Raw genomic sequence first — 14,289 nt, forward strand, 5'->3', positions numbered from 1 at the left:
ATGAAAAATAACCCCTCGTCACTGAGAACAAACCAATCCATTCTATGGGAAATACACCACATGGTCCTGCTTCTAGTCAGGTACTCAGTGCTGCTAAGTGGGAGAGTATCTTGGTGGCAGGGAACTTGCCTCCTGACACTCCTTTGCCCTCCAGTGTGGGGGTCAAGTGCTCAGTTCACAGAAGAAGTTCACAGTTATCTCAATAGACTGATCGCTGCCTGTACTGAAGGTGTTCACCAGGTGAAGAAACAGAGTGAGCTCCAAGGCAGAGGTGAGCCAGACCGAGGTGAGGTACGGGGCTAAGCTCCATGCATTTGACAGATGCAAACAGCCTCCATCTAGACCAAGCTGGAAGCCAAATGCTTGTGGAGACTTCCCTGGCTTCAGCTCAGGGCTCAGCCACAAGCCTGGCTGTGTCCCAGGTAAACTGGAAATTTCAAGGTCAGGCCAGGTATGAGAGAGCTAAGACAAGTGTGCCCCCCCCACCCCACCCACCTATACCCTACCAACACAAACCACATCCCATCCCAGCCAAAGGGGCCGCCACAAAGGCAAAGCCCCCACATCTACAAGAAAGAGTTTAGCATACAGCTCTCTGGACCAGATGGCCCGGCCCTGCCAGGGAATGGCTCTGTGCTACAGCACCTCATCATCATGAAAAAAAGACAAGAGAGCAGAAGAAGTAAATGTTGCACCTGTATTTCACAGGCGGATAAAAGCAATCACTCTGTTGCTTCATGGGTTTATTGTGTGGACTCTTCCTGAGCCCTTCCCTGTGTGCCGGTAACTGCAAAGCTGGAGGTACACAAAAGAAGGCACAGTACATGTTCTCCGTCAGAATCCCTCAGCCTGGGAAGTAGGGAGTCTGTCCCTGTTTGCCTGGGGGGCTGGGAGACTAGGCTGAGCACCTGTGTGGGTGAGAATGGCCGCAGATCATGGAGCATGGAGCTAAGACAGCAGAAGATAGAGCCCAGACGTGAAGCCAGGATTCAGCTAAACAGACAGGCCTACCAGGGAGTCAACCAAACCCCCACGCAGAGAGGCAAAAACCAGATAGAAGGCAAAAGGACTGGAGTCGAAGCCCCTAAGACAGAGCCAAGTAGGTGTGGACTAGAAAGTTGCAGACAGCTCCCAGGAGATTCCTGCAGCGATAGAAGAGGGGCCTTGGTAAGTAGGAGGCCTGTGTCTGCCCCCTGGTTAGGAAGAGAGTTATTAAAAGCCACTAACACTTTTTTTGGAGTCTCTGGTTGGTGCAAATGGTTCAAGTCCACTCAGAGACACCTCAGAAGAAAGACCTGGAGATCGACTTCCAAAAAATTAGCCATTGAAAAGCCTCTGGAGCACAGTTCTACCCTGACACTCATGGGGTCGGCATGAGTCGGGGTCGATTCCACGCCAACTGGTTTTTGATCACTGGTTCAGGAACTCTCAGGGCTCCACGTGTAATATTTCAGCAAATCTACAGTACCATCAGTGGTACCACTATTGTGTGTGCCACCAAGAAAGAAACCCGAACAAACTAAAATGCACCTATGATTTTAAATGTATTCCAATTTCAGAAATGTTAAAATAAGGGGAAAAAAGGGTGTATCATAGAATCGATGGAACATAGTGATTGGACATATTTGATAAAATATGTGAAGAGAAAATGGATACTGAGAGTGAATTCCCAGAATACACTGAATAGCAGCACATTGTCTGGGATACACTTTATGACACTAGGAATCCTGGAAAACCACAGAGGCAGACGGGGTACAGCAAAAAGAAGGGAACAGTATAGCGGTAACTGGCTTAGCTGTCTCCAAGATAATAAAATCTATCTGGAGATCCTTATCACTCAGGTAAACCAGTAAACCAAACCAACCAACGCTGTCAGGTTGACTCCAACTCATGGCACTCCATGTGTGTCAGAGCAGAACTATGCTCCGCAGGATTTTCCACAGCTGATTTTTTGGAAGTAGATAGCCAGGGTTTTCTTCCAAGGCATCTCTGGGTGTGCTTGCATCTCTAACCTTTCACTTTGCAGCCAAACACATTAACCATTTGCGCTACCCAGGGACTCTTCTCTCCTGAATTATATCCATGAAAAAAATGCTTTTACAAGCATCCAAACAGTCTGAGCTTTATGAAGGCTTGTAATCCATGATCCCTTTCCTCAAGTACAAATTCTGTTTCCTCTCCTGGTCTGGTTGGCTATTACTGGGTAAAAAAGGAAACAAAAAAACATACACACATACATGTACAGGAACCCTTGTGGTACAGTGATTAAAGTGCTCAGCTGCTAACCAAAAGGTCAGTGGTTCAAACTCACCAGTTGCTCCACGAGAGAAAGATGTAGCAGTCTGCTTCCGCAAAGATTTACAAAGAAGAAAGAAATCCTGCTGGGGAAGTTCTATTCTGTCCTACAGGGTCGCTGAGTCAGAATCGACTCAATGACAACAGATTTGTTTTTTGTTTTCTTTTAATTACGTGTGTGTATGTGTATGTATGTTGTCAGTTGCCTTTGAGTTCATTCCAAGCAGAGTAGAAGTCCTCTGTAGGGTTTCCAAAGCTGTAACCTTTCAGAAACAGATTGCCAGGCCTGTCTTCTGAGGCATCTCTGGGTGGGTTCAAACTGCCAATCTTTCTGTGAGCACTTACCACTTTGTACCATCCACAGACTCCTTTATAGGTATGTGTGTGTGTGTATGTGTGTGTGTGTCTGTGTGAGCACACACACATGTACACAGAGAGAGAAATGATCTGGTAAAGATACATAATGATACACCCACAAACTTGGACAAGTTGCCTGGATGACTATGGGTGAGAGACACAGGCAGTAAGAAAGTAGGTCTTGTTAAAGGGAAAGGTGTGGGCAGAGCTGTAATGCAAGTGGAAAACAAAATGACCAAGTAAGACGTCTTTGATGGTGAGCCTTGAAGATACAACCTGAAGAACAATGAGGAATGGGAAGAAGGATGTCTGTAAACATGGACCGCGGCAGTACAAATAACACAATGTCTATCGTGGAAAGGCTAGGCTAAGAGCTGTCTCTTTCCCTACGTTCCCCTGGTACCAGTAACATCAGCATGGGCAGCAAATTTTCTCTCTGAGAGCTGCTCTTCCAGGCCTGAAGATTGGAGAGAAGGAGCCAGTAAGACAAAGAAGTGCTCCTCAGTGAGGCTGTGTTAGGGACTGAATCGTGTTCCAAAAAAATTTGAAGTCCTAAAGATATTATTAATTAAGTCAACATGAGGTCACACTGGAGCAGGGTGGGCCCTAACCCCATGGGAGTGCTGTCCTTATAAAAGAGGAGAACAGACACAGAGAAACACCCAGAGGAAAAAGAGACGCGTGAAGATGCATCTATACACCAAGGACACCTGTGGTTACCAGAAACTGGGAGAGACAAGGAACCTACCCCGAGAGACTTCAGAGGGAATGTGGCCCTGCCGACACTCTGAACGGGTACTCCCAGCCCCCATAACTGTGGAACAATGAATTTATGGTGATATAAGCTCCCACTCTGTGGCACCGCATACAGGCTGCGAGCCCTCTGAGGACAGTGCCTACCCTGTGTCCCCTTATGTGGCAGGAGAGGGGTCCTTGTGGCCCACACAGAGCAGGGACTCAAGGATTAGTTAGTTCTGTTTTTCCAGTGAAGGCTGTTTCTTCATTACAACCCTCTTCAGCAGTGATAAGCACTGGCCCTTGTGATGGAGGGCATTCCTGCTTTCGCTTAGCTGGGCAGACCAGGCCCCTGTCAAGGTTGACCCTCCCACCCAGGAACTACAGAAGTGTTCACACAGGTGCGTGAAGGAGGGTCTCACCTTCCGTGGAACAGAACAGAGGCCCCATGCTCCATTTAAGCATAGAGGTCAGAGTGGCAAAGCCCAGGAGGCCCTCATTCAGAGGACACCGAGCCCTGGAGACGGGACGTGATCTGGTAGGAAGAGGTCCCTTGTCTGACTCCCAGTCTGATGCTCTGCCACACCATGTTCTCTGCTTCCCTGATGGCTGCCTGCCGCACGTTATGAGGGTCTGGGCAGCAGCCTGATTTCCCAGGAATGAGCCAGCCTAATAGGGGCGGGAGTAGTGATAGAGCAAGAGCTAGACCCCAGCACACTTGAGTGCGTAGAATGGCAGACCTCTGATGCAGGGTCCCTGCTGGGCAGGCTCACGATGACCAGGATTCACCACATAAAGCATGCTGTCCACTTGAAGGGTCCAGAATGAATCTCATTTGGAGGGCAGAAGAGGCCGCGTGTAGGGGATGGTGGGTCCTTGTCTGCTCCCCAGCCCCCAGCATTCCTGTCCTTGTTCATGTCACCTCCTTTGGAAAGACCTCTCTTAGTGGCTCCGTGGAACACAGTTAGCAGTCAAGGACCAACCCGTCTGGATCTGTTTCTCCTTAGCAGTTCTCTCGGGGGTCACTGGGCACCCGATGTAGAAATGCATGACGGGGACTGTCAGGAGAGTAGGGTGACTATCTTTGAGCTGGGAACAAAACAGCCCAAGCGCTGTAGAGGAGAAAGAAGCACTGAAATTGAACATGCGTGTATGTTTGTGTGTGTAACCTGGTAAACTATAAGCTCCCTGGAGGTCAGGGACAACATCGGATACACACACGCACACTCACACAACACTTTCACACGCACATACATTTGTAGTACGCACAGGTTCTAGATAGTAGGCAATCAATAAAGATGTGTTGAATGATGAATGATTAAATGCGTCAGTCAATGAAATGTATGCATTTGCTTTTAAGGACGGGGTCTAAGATTTGAAATGCGGTGTAGCAGAAGCTTCACTACAAGCGTTTAAGAGGGAATGACTGAAAACACTTGGGGGCCCTGGGTAGCTGGAAGACTCTTCAAGGAACAGCAATGCCCGGAGTGTACAATTCTCAGCCCTTACTAATGGTGAATGATTGATTACAGACAGGACCTAAAGACTTAGACAATTCAGAAGATAAAAAGGGAACTACTCAGCACACCTCTTATTAAATGCCCTTGTTTACCTGGCATGTATACAGACATATATGGTATATCTATCTACCTATCTGTGTGTATATATACCGAAACCCAACGCTGTCGAGTCAATTCCAACTCAGAGCGACGCTATAGGACAGAGTTTGACTGCCCCATAAGGTTTCCAAGGCTGTATTCTTTACAGAAGGAGACTATCACATCTTTACATCTTTCTTGCTTGGAGCAGCTGGTGCGTTCAAACTGTCAACCTTTCAATTAGCAGCCAAGCGCTTTAACCACTGTGGCACCGGGCTCCATATATATATTTATATATATATGTATAGTTAAAGTGTGCCATCAGTTTGATTCAAACTCATAACAACTATATATAGGTAAACAAGGCCGTTTAATAAGTATACCAAGTACACTTACTATACATAATAATAATAATAATATATATTATATATACATATATAATACTATGTTATATGTAATATATACTAGATTATATGTAATATGGAAACCCTGGTGGCACAGTGGTTAAGTGCTATGTTTGCTAACTAAAAGATGGGCAGTTCAAATCCACCTTGGAAAGTCTATGGGGCAGTTCTATTCTGTCCTACAGGGTCGCTATGAGTTGGAATCGACTCCACGGCAAGGGTTTGGTTTGGTTTGGTTAAATACATAACATAGAAATATATGTAAAGGCGGTGCCTGCACTTGCTACTTCCAGATAGCCAGTATCCTGACTTAATGTGGGCCTGAAGACACTTCAGAATGACAATCACTTGAATTCTGAAAGAACATGCCAAGAATATGACGAAAAACACTGAAAATCCCGAAGTTGGCTATCTCCCTCGTGTCACCTTGACACTAATTCCCGGCAATAGTCCAATTAGATGCAAATCAGATTTCCCCTTCATTTCATCTGAGCAAGTAAACTCTGGTAGAAGCATCCGCCAAAGCAAAACGGGGCAAAGGGGGTGAGAAGGGCGCTATTGCAGAGAAAAGGGCACTGGGTGTGGGGACCAAAGGCGACTCCAGTCCTCCTGCCCAAACTCTTGGTGTGGCGCCGCCTTCTCTCCGGACCGCAGGCCTGCGCCCTCACGTCTGTGCCGCTGCTCCTCACTCCTCAGGCCCGGGTCTTTCTTCGGTTTCCCATTATTCCTCCCATAGTATGGATTCCTCAATGGAGGATAAACTTTCCTGCACATAGTGCACAGTTTTTATAACTGATTTTTCTGAGAACCAAATCTATCAGGTAGAGTCCTATTGACAAATTACTGTAAATATATTTGCAAAGCAGGTTCTCTTTGTCTCTCTGTATTATTTCTTTTTCTGTCTCCCTCAGTCTCCACGTCGATGCCTCTCCCTGAAACACATGCTCACGCACGCAGGCGTGCCCACGCACATGCAGGCAGGCGCACGCACATGCAGGCCGGCACGCACCGTCCCCCAAGTGCGCGTTCTCTGCTGACTCACCCCCCGCCCCGCCACACACACCATACTTCCGGCGAAGGCTGCTCGGCCTCCTTTCAGCCTCCCTGGTCCAGCCCTCACACGCTGAGTCAGCAAAGCGGCGGTGAACCGGCGCCAGCAGCAGCAGGACGCACAGTGAGTGGACACAGGGCTCTCCCGGGGCCACAGGGCAGCCATGTCCACAGACATGCGGTCCCAGCCCCAGACACCGGGAGCTCTGGCTCAACATAAAGCGCCTAGTGCCAAAGCCTTCTTTCGGCAGCTCAAGGTCACAGTAGCAGATTGTGAAAGAGTGGAAAAGCACTGAACAAAAAATGGGTCATGGGGACTTTCCTTTGGGTGAGGACTGAGCGCACGCTGGCAAGGACGCAGCAGATCATGGGAACGCAGAGAGGGGAGGAGGACGACTTGGAGGGTGGAATCCCTGGAGGGGCCAGGTGCCGGCAGCCTTTGTTTCCACCTCTCCCCGGGGTGGGCTTTGAAAACGCGCCACGGAAACGTCCTAAAGAGGCAATGATTGGGAAATTGTTTCTATTTAAATAATTTCCATTTTACTTCAATAAATTCTGCCGTAAACATTCATTTGTTTTGCAAGAACCGAGCATTTACTAGTGGCAGCTACTTTCTTTTGTCCCTTGGTAGGACCAATGTGCTCATAAAATAAACATTCTCTTGTCTTCCAGAACCACTGATAGGAGGTATTGGTGACTCGCTGGACTTTCTATGCAATTTCTCTGTAAACCTAAAACTGCCCTAAAAAAATAAAGCCTATTAAAAAAAAAAATCTGATAAATCATCCAGGCCAATGAATCCTTCCTTCTCCTCAAATATGGGAAGGCTGGTATTCTAGAACAGCAAATATCATTGACGCCCTCAGTGGTGACATTGGTTTGCAAGGGACTGAAACAGCTGTTCTGAAAGAAAACACGTTTCTGATGAGGTAGTAACTATACTTAACGTCTTGTCTTAACACAAAATACAATCCCTTTACAAAAGGGACACTTTCTTTTTATCCAAGCCCCACTCAACGATTTGAAAAGGGTCTGAAGTTGTGACACTGTGTGTTGTTGCCGTTAGTTACTGTCAAGTCGGTCCCTGATTCATGGTGATCGCAGGCATAACAAAATCGGATGGTTGTGATCCATAGGGTTTTCATTGGCTGATTTTCTGAAGTAGATGTCCAGGCCTTTCTTCCTAGCCCATTTGAGTTTGGAGGATCGTCTGAAACCTGTTCAGCATCATAGCAACACACAGCCTCCACTGACAGGTCGGTGGTGGCTGTGGCCATGCGGTGCATTGGCTGGGAGTCAAACCCCAACCTCCCACATGGAAGGCGGGAAGTCTACCACTGAATCACCACTGGCCTCCCTGAGACTATATATAGCAAGTCATTTATAATAAAACCAGAACCACGGGAACTCTCTGCACTTGGATTTTATTCTCAGCAAAGAAGTCACCACATTATAAGATGATACCCTAGGTGCCAAATGTCTAGGGAGAGGGCCAGAAATAGAGCTAGGAATTCCCAAAACTTTCCCAGTCTCCTGTAAACTGGTAGCGGCAGTTCTGCCTGCTGCCTGCCGCAAGTGCTTCTCCTAACTGTTTCCTCCTGACATCTCCTAGTGACTGTTAGCATTTTAAACCAGTTTTACCAGTTCCTGCGCCACCAGCCGCCTTCTCAGAATGTCTGTACTCTTGGCCCCTTTCCTGGGAGCAGGCCTGCAGGGAGCAGACAGGATGTGTGCTAGAGGGCAACGGTGCAGCCTGGGAGGGGAAGTGGGGGCCAGAGAAGCCACAGACTGTCAGAGCTCCACAGAGAGGTCCCCCACTGGCCACACAGACTGCTTTACTGGGACAGCCAGGTCCTTCTTGGGACTGAAAATCCCAGCTGGTGTGTTTCAGCTCAGGTTTTCTCTCCAGGTTATCATTCCCTGCGGCGTTTCAGTTCCCCTCTCTGTGAGCCCAGTTGTTTCATTTGCCTTGCCCAGTGATTCATGCTGGAGGCAGACAGAGGACGGTCGAGAGGGCACAGAGACGGCTGTGAGTGCCTCCCTCTGCTGCAGGTCTTGGAAATGGCTGGTCTTAAGGATCCAGAGATACCAGGAACCAGGATTTCCTGGTGTGCCAAACCCAGAGTGTATGCTGCTGCCTTGCCAAGGTGCAGGGGGAGGCGGGGGGCGGAGCGGGGGAAGGCCAGAAGCAGGAGGCCAAAACCTAAACTGTCAACAAATCCAGGGTTCCTGGCTCTGCCTGACAGCTCCACAAATTCAAGTCTCTTAACAGGTGCCGTCACAGCTAAGCACTCAGCTGCTTAACTGAAAGGTCGGCAGTTCGAACCCACTCAGTGGTTTTACAGGAGAAAAGACCTGGTGATCTGCTCCCAAAAAGATTTGAGCATAAGAAACCCTATGGAGCAGTTCTACTCTGTCACATGGGGTCCCTATGAGTCAAAATTGACTCGATGGAACACAACATCCTTTTAACGAAGGAGGTGAAAAGGAAGGGGAGATGTCATGTGGAAAGCCACAGGTGAGCCGGGCTTCCTGGAACAGCCTCTGCTGGGTAAAATCAAGAATATTCAGCTCCTTTTAAAAATATGCTTATCTTTCCTTTTGAATACTTATCAATTATGAAACTGGTTCAGTGGTAGAATTCTTGCTTCCCAAGCAGAAGTCCTGAGTTTAACTCCCAGCCAGTGCATCTCATACACAGCTACCACCCATCTGTCAGCAGAGGCTTACGTGTTGCTGTGATGCTGAACAGGTTGCAGCAGAGGTTCAAGACTAACTGACTGGGAAGAAAGGCTGCAGATCTACTTCTGAAAATCAGCCAGTGAATACCCTGCGGTCACAATGGTTCAATTTGCAGCCGATTCTGAGGATGGCGTAGGACCAGACATTTTGTTCTATTGTGCACTGGGCTGCCATGAATCGGGGAACAAACCAATGGCAGCTAACAACAATTTTGTAATAATCGTTGTTGTTAGGTACCATCAAGTCAGTTCTGATTCATAGTATCCCTGTGTTCAGCATAATGAAACACTGCTTGGTCCTGTGCCATCCTCACAGTCTTTGCTATGTTTAAGCCCATTGTTGCAGCCACTGTGTCAGTCCATCTCCTTGAAGGTCTTCCTCCTTTTTGCTGACCCTCAACTTTACTAAGCATGATGTTCTTCTCCAGGGACTGGTCCCTTCTGATAACGTGTCCAAAGTAAATGAAATGATGTCTCACCAGTCTCGCTTCTAAGGAGCATTCTGGCTGTACTTCTCCCAAGACAGATTTGTTTGTTCTTCTGGTAGTCCATGGCATATTCAATATTCTTCGCCAGCACCATAATTCAAAGGCATCAATTCTTCTGATGTCTTCCTTGTTCATTGTCCAGCTTTCGGGTGCATATGAGGTGATTGAAAATACCACGGCTTGGATCAGGCACACCTTAATCCTCAAAGTGATTGCTTTTCAACACTTGCAAGAGGTGTTTTGCAACAGATTTGCCCAATGCAATACATCATTAGATTTCTTGACTGCTCCTTCCATGGATGTTGATTGTGGGTCCAAGTAAATTGAAATCATTGACAACTTCAGTATTTTCTCTGTTTATCATGATGTTGCTTATTGGTCCAGTTGTGAGGACTTTTGTTTTATTTATGTTGAGGCATAATCCATACTGAAGGCTGTAGTCTTTGATCTTCATCAGTAAGTGCTTCAAGCCTTCTTCACTTTCAGCAATATATAATAATTAATTATACAGAAAAGTACAGAAATAATGCAACAAAGCCCCAGATATCTACCAATCCATTTTACACCTTGCCATATTTGCTGCAGGTCTTTTTCTCTTCCAGAAAAAGATGTAACCACTCAACAAAGCACCCAGCAGCAGCACCCTGAAGGAATCCTAAACGCCTTGAGTACTTGAGCTGATGACATGGAATGGCTCAGGAGTTCAAGTGTTCTGTGGAACGGCTCAGGAGTTAATGAACACTGTTCTGTCCTCAGAGCTCCTGCCACTGCACGTGACCACAGTGCTTTGTGGTCCCAAGTTGGTACACAGCTGTCACAACTGCATGCTGTCACATGAATTTCCTGCTTGCCCTCATGTCCTGCCTGGCGTCAAGTCCTGCCCTCCTCATAGGCTGACTGGCCACTTTGCAAATGCAGTGGCTTCAAAACCCTTGAGCGAACAGGCCCCCTTAGCCCTCCCTCTGATCCTGGCCCCCACCACCTGTCTGAGGCTATCTGCACGCACCTTTTGACTCAAGTGCCACATCCTAAGCACTTCTGTGAATATAGGCTTTGTGGGAAGTGTATTCATGTGACATTAATCCCAGGGGTAATAAAAGAAGGCCATTGTCCTTGTTCGTCCTGGATGGTAGCGGGAAGACCTGGTGCTGTGTCTGGACATCCCACCAACCAGGTTCTGGAAGCTGGAGCCTGGAGGGTGAATTCCCGCTGCTGCACACAGTGGGACTCAAGGTGCTCCTCCAGCTACTTTCCTGAAGCACCCAAGGCATTGACTCCACCTGACTCTGGTGTCCAGCCTGCACTGCAGTCTAACAAATCTCACCCAAGATCAGTCGCCTCACGTTCTTAAAAATGAAAATAATGCCAGTGAGCAAGTCTTATTTTCCAGGGGCATGGGTAGCGGGACAGGGGTGGCAGGGGTAGGGAGCTGAAAGTCCACCAAACAGAGCTGGGTGTATTTGCAATTTCAAGGCCATTCCGAATCTCTTGGCTCCAGGGTGGCAGTGTTTCAAGGAGGGGTAGATGGATGTGCAGACAGTCACACCCTTCCCAGCTCCCAGCCTTTCGTCCTTCTTCAGCTTTGAGACATACGAGCCTGTATCTGGGTCTGTTCAGCAGCCGTGTCTGGCCCCCGACTCAGCAGTAACAGGGTGGGGGTGGACTGCTGCCAGGCGGGTTCCCCTGACTTTTGAGAGGAGGAAATTGACCTTGAGGTCATAAAACTCTGATAGAAACTTAGACAGGACCACATCCTCCTCCATCCCATGTCCCGTTTATTTACAAACGTGCATGCTCACAAACACCACATGCCCACTTGGTGGCCTCCATGGCACGCCTCCCCCCTGCGGAAACTGGGTCTTCACAAAGAGGGTGAGAAGGGAGGGAAGGGGAGAGGCCTGTTGAAAGTGCAGGACTAAGAGGCTTCCCAGAACAGCCTGCTGGATAAAATCAAGAATACCTAGTTCCTTCTTTTAAAAAGCTATCTTTCCTTAATTATGAAATAATTGGCTATTTGGAAAAGTACAGAAGTAAGAATACATAAGCCTCCTGGCCAAGCCCTGCTTACCCCCTGCTAACGATTCGAGTTTTGCATTCATGCTTCCCAGTCACGGTGTGGCTGGTGGGCGAGCTGGGTTGAGACTGAGAAAACTTCCTTTTCATCAAGTCCAGGTCTTGCAATGCTAAGTGTTGGCAACCATGCCAAATAGAAGCCTCCCTAACTGAGCCAGGGAAAACCCACCCTTTGTCTCCTCTGGACAGCCGACAAGATGGAGTCCCTCACAGGTGGACGAGGCCTTCCTGAAGCACTGGAGCTCTCAGTGCAGATTAAACTGCAGCACAGACCCTCGGCACCCCCAGTGGAGAGTCAGGAGGTCAGGAGGTTGGGGGAGGGGGTGATGGTTAGCATTCCCTACAAGCACTCTTCCAGAAGCCTGCCAGCTTCCCCACAGCAGCCAAGGTGATTATGTGAGTGACCACTGCGGCCTCAGCTTCAGCTCGTGGGGGGTGGGGGGTGGCTGCCAGATTTCTGCCGTCCTAGCACCCTAACAAACGTTCCAGAGAGAAGGGCTTGAGGGAAAGTAGGCAAGCCAGTTTTATCAGGCTTCAAAAGAGATAACAGACCTTATAGAGAGAGCCGTGAAAAGTACATGTAAAAGGCAAAAAGGGAGAGAAGAAGGAAACTGGGTTATTGACAGCTAAGCTGTCCAAGGAGTCCTGATGGTTAAGTGCTCGGCTTAACCCACCCAGGGAGAAAAGACCTGGCAATCTGCTCCTATAAAGATTATAGCCTAGGAAACCCATGGGGCGGTTCTACTCTCACATGGGGTTGCTATGAGTCAGAATTAACTAGATGGCACACAGCAACAAGAAGAAGCTGTCCAAGGGGACAGTAGAGGTTCAGTGGTAGAATTCTCACCTTTCATGCGGGAGACCCAGGTTCAGTTCCCAGCCAACACACCTTACACACAGCCACCACCCATCTGTCAGTGAAGGCTCGCCTGTTATGATGCTGAACAAGTTTCAAAGACAAACTAAGAGGAAAGGCCTGATGATCTACTTCCAAAAATCACAGAATGAAAACCCTATGGATCACAATGGTTCGATGCCAGCCAATCATGAGGATGGTGCCGGCTCAAGCATCCTTTCATTCCATTGTGTATGGTGCCACCATGAGTTGGGGGCCACCGAGATTGCAGCTAACAACAACAAGAAGCTGTCCAAGAAGAACCTATTAGGAAGTCTTTCTATTTTATGTATTTATTTTTAGAGTGATAGGAATGCCAGGAGGAGCCTGAGTGATGCAGCACATGAGGCTAGGTCTGACTCGACGGCAGTTAACAACAAGAGAAACAGAGTGATGTCAGACCTCCTGAGACTTACCCCGTCAAGCCCTATTCATCCCTAAATCAAATTCCTAGCCTTCTATGTTGCTAATTCTTAAAGACTTTATTATTTTGCTCAGATACAAGTAGACCTGACAAGATGTGCTCTGAATCTTACCTTAGCTGCTAAACCATTGGTAGGTGCGGTCGAGCTGGTTCCAACTTCCAGCGACCCTAAGAACAACAGAAGAAAACACTGCCCGGTCCTGGGCCATCCTCACAATTCTTGTTGTGCTTGAGCTCATTGTTGCAGTCCCTGTGTCAATCCACCTCCCTGAGGGTCTTCTTTTTCACTGACCCTCTACTTTACCAAGGATGATGTCCTTCTCCAGGAACTGGTCCCTTCTGATAAGACAGAGATCCCCAGGCTGAGGAAAATTCCACTGCCTCAAGCAGCTTACTTGGCACACCCCATAGCTTTACATTAGAATCCTGGTTCCTTTGCTTGGCACATCCCATAACTTTACATTAGAATTCTGGTTCCCCTCTCCTTAACTGCTGCCCCAAAACTAGAGGACATAGGCAGAAACTGGTTACGTGCCAGGATAACCTTTTAGACCTCATACATGGTTAACTTCCCCACCTCTGGGTGGCGTTTAATGGCCATTTTCTTTTTTTAAAAATTACACTTTAGATGAAGGTTTACAGAACAAACCAGTTTCTCATTAAACAATTAGTACACGTATCGTTTTATGACATTGGTTAACAACGCTACGACATGTCAGCACTCTCCCTTCTCAACCTTGGGTTCCCTATTACTAGCTTTCCTCTTGCCTTCTAGTCCTTGCCCCAGGGCTGATGTGCCCCTTTTGTCTCGCTTTGTTTTATGGGCCTGTCCAATCTTCAGCTGAAGGGTGAATCTCAGGAGTGACCTCATTACTGAGCTAAAAGGGCATCCCAGGACCATACTCTCAGGGTTTCTCCAGTCTCTGTCAGGCCAGCAAGTCTGGTCTTTCTTTTTCAGTTAGAATTTTGTTCTACATTTTTCTCCAGTTCTGTCCGGGCCCTCTGTTGTGATCCCTATCAGAGCAGTCAGTGGTGGTAGCCAGGCACCATCTCTTTGTACTGGACTAAGTCTGGTGGAGGCCGTGGTAGATGTGGTCCATTAGTCCCTTGGACTAATCTTTCCCTTGTATCTTTAGTTTTTTGCATTCTTCCTTGCTCCCGAAGTGGTGAGACCAGTGGAGTATCCTAGATGGCCACTCACAGGCTTTTAAGACCCCAGACACTACTCA

General features: G+C 47.9%; 1 long non-coding RNA gene across 5 annotated transcripts in view; it reads right to left on the reverse strand.

Moving 5' to 3' along the window:
* The window catches only part of LOC126075359 (uncharacterized), a 94,722-nt gene that overhangs the window by 34,861 nt on the left and 45,572 nt on the right, over positions 1 to 14,289 (reverse strand). Inside the window, exons 1-2 of one of the 5 annotated variants that reach the window (XR_007517193.1) lie at positions 6,453 to 6,534; positions 3,810 to 4,499 (exon numbers count right to left, since the gene is read on the reverse strand). The exons of the other annotated variants lie outside the window; for them this stretch is intronic. This is a non-coding gene — a long non-coding RNA (uncharacterized LOC126075359). Of the gene's footprint in view, positions 1 to 3,809; positions 4,500 to 6,452; positions 6,535 to 14,289 lie in introns of those variants that run through there. 5 annotated transcript variants of the gene reach the window in all.

This window comes from Elephas maximus, chromosome 1, assembly GCF_024166365.1.
Source record: "Elephas maximus indicus isolate mEleMax1 chromosome 1, mEleMax1 primary haplotype, whole genome shotgun sequence".
Lineage (NCBI taxonomy): Eukaryota > Metazoa > Chordata > Mammalia > Proboscidea > Elephantidae > Elephas > Elephas maximus.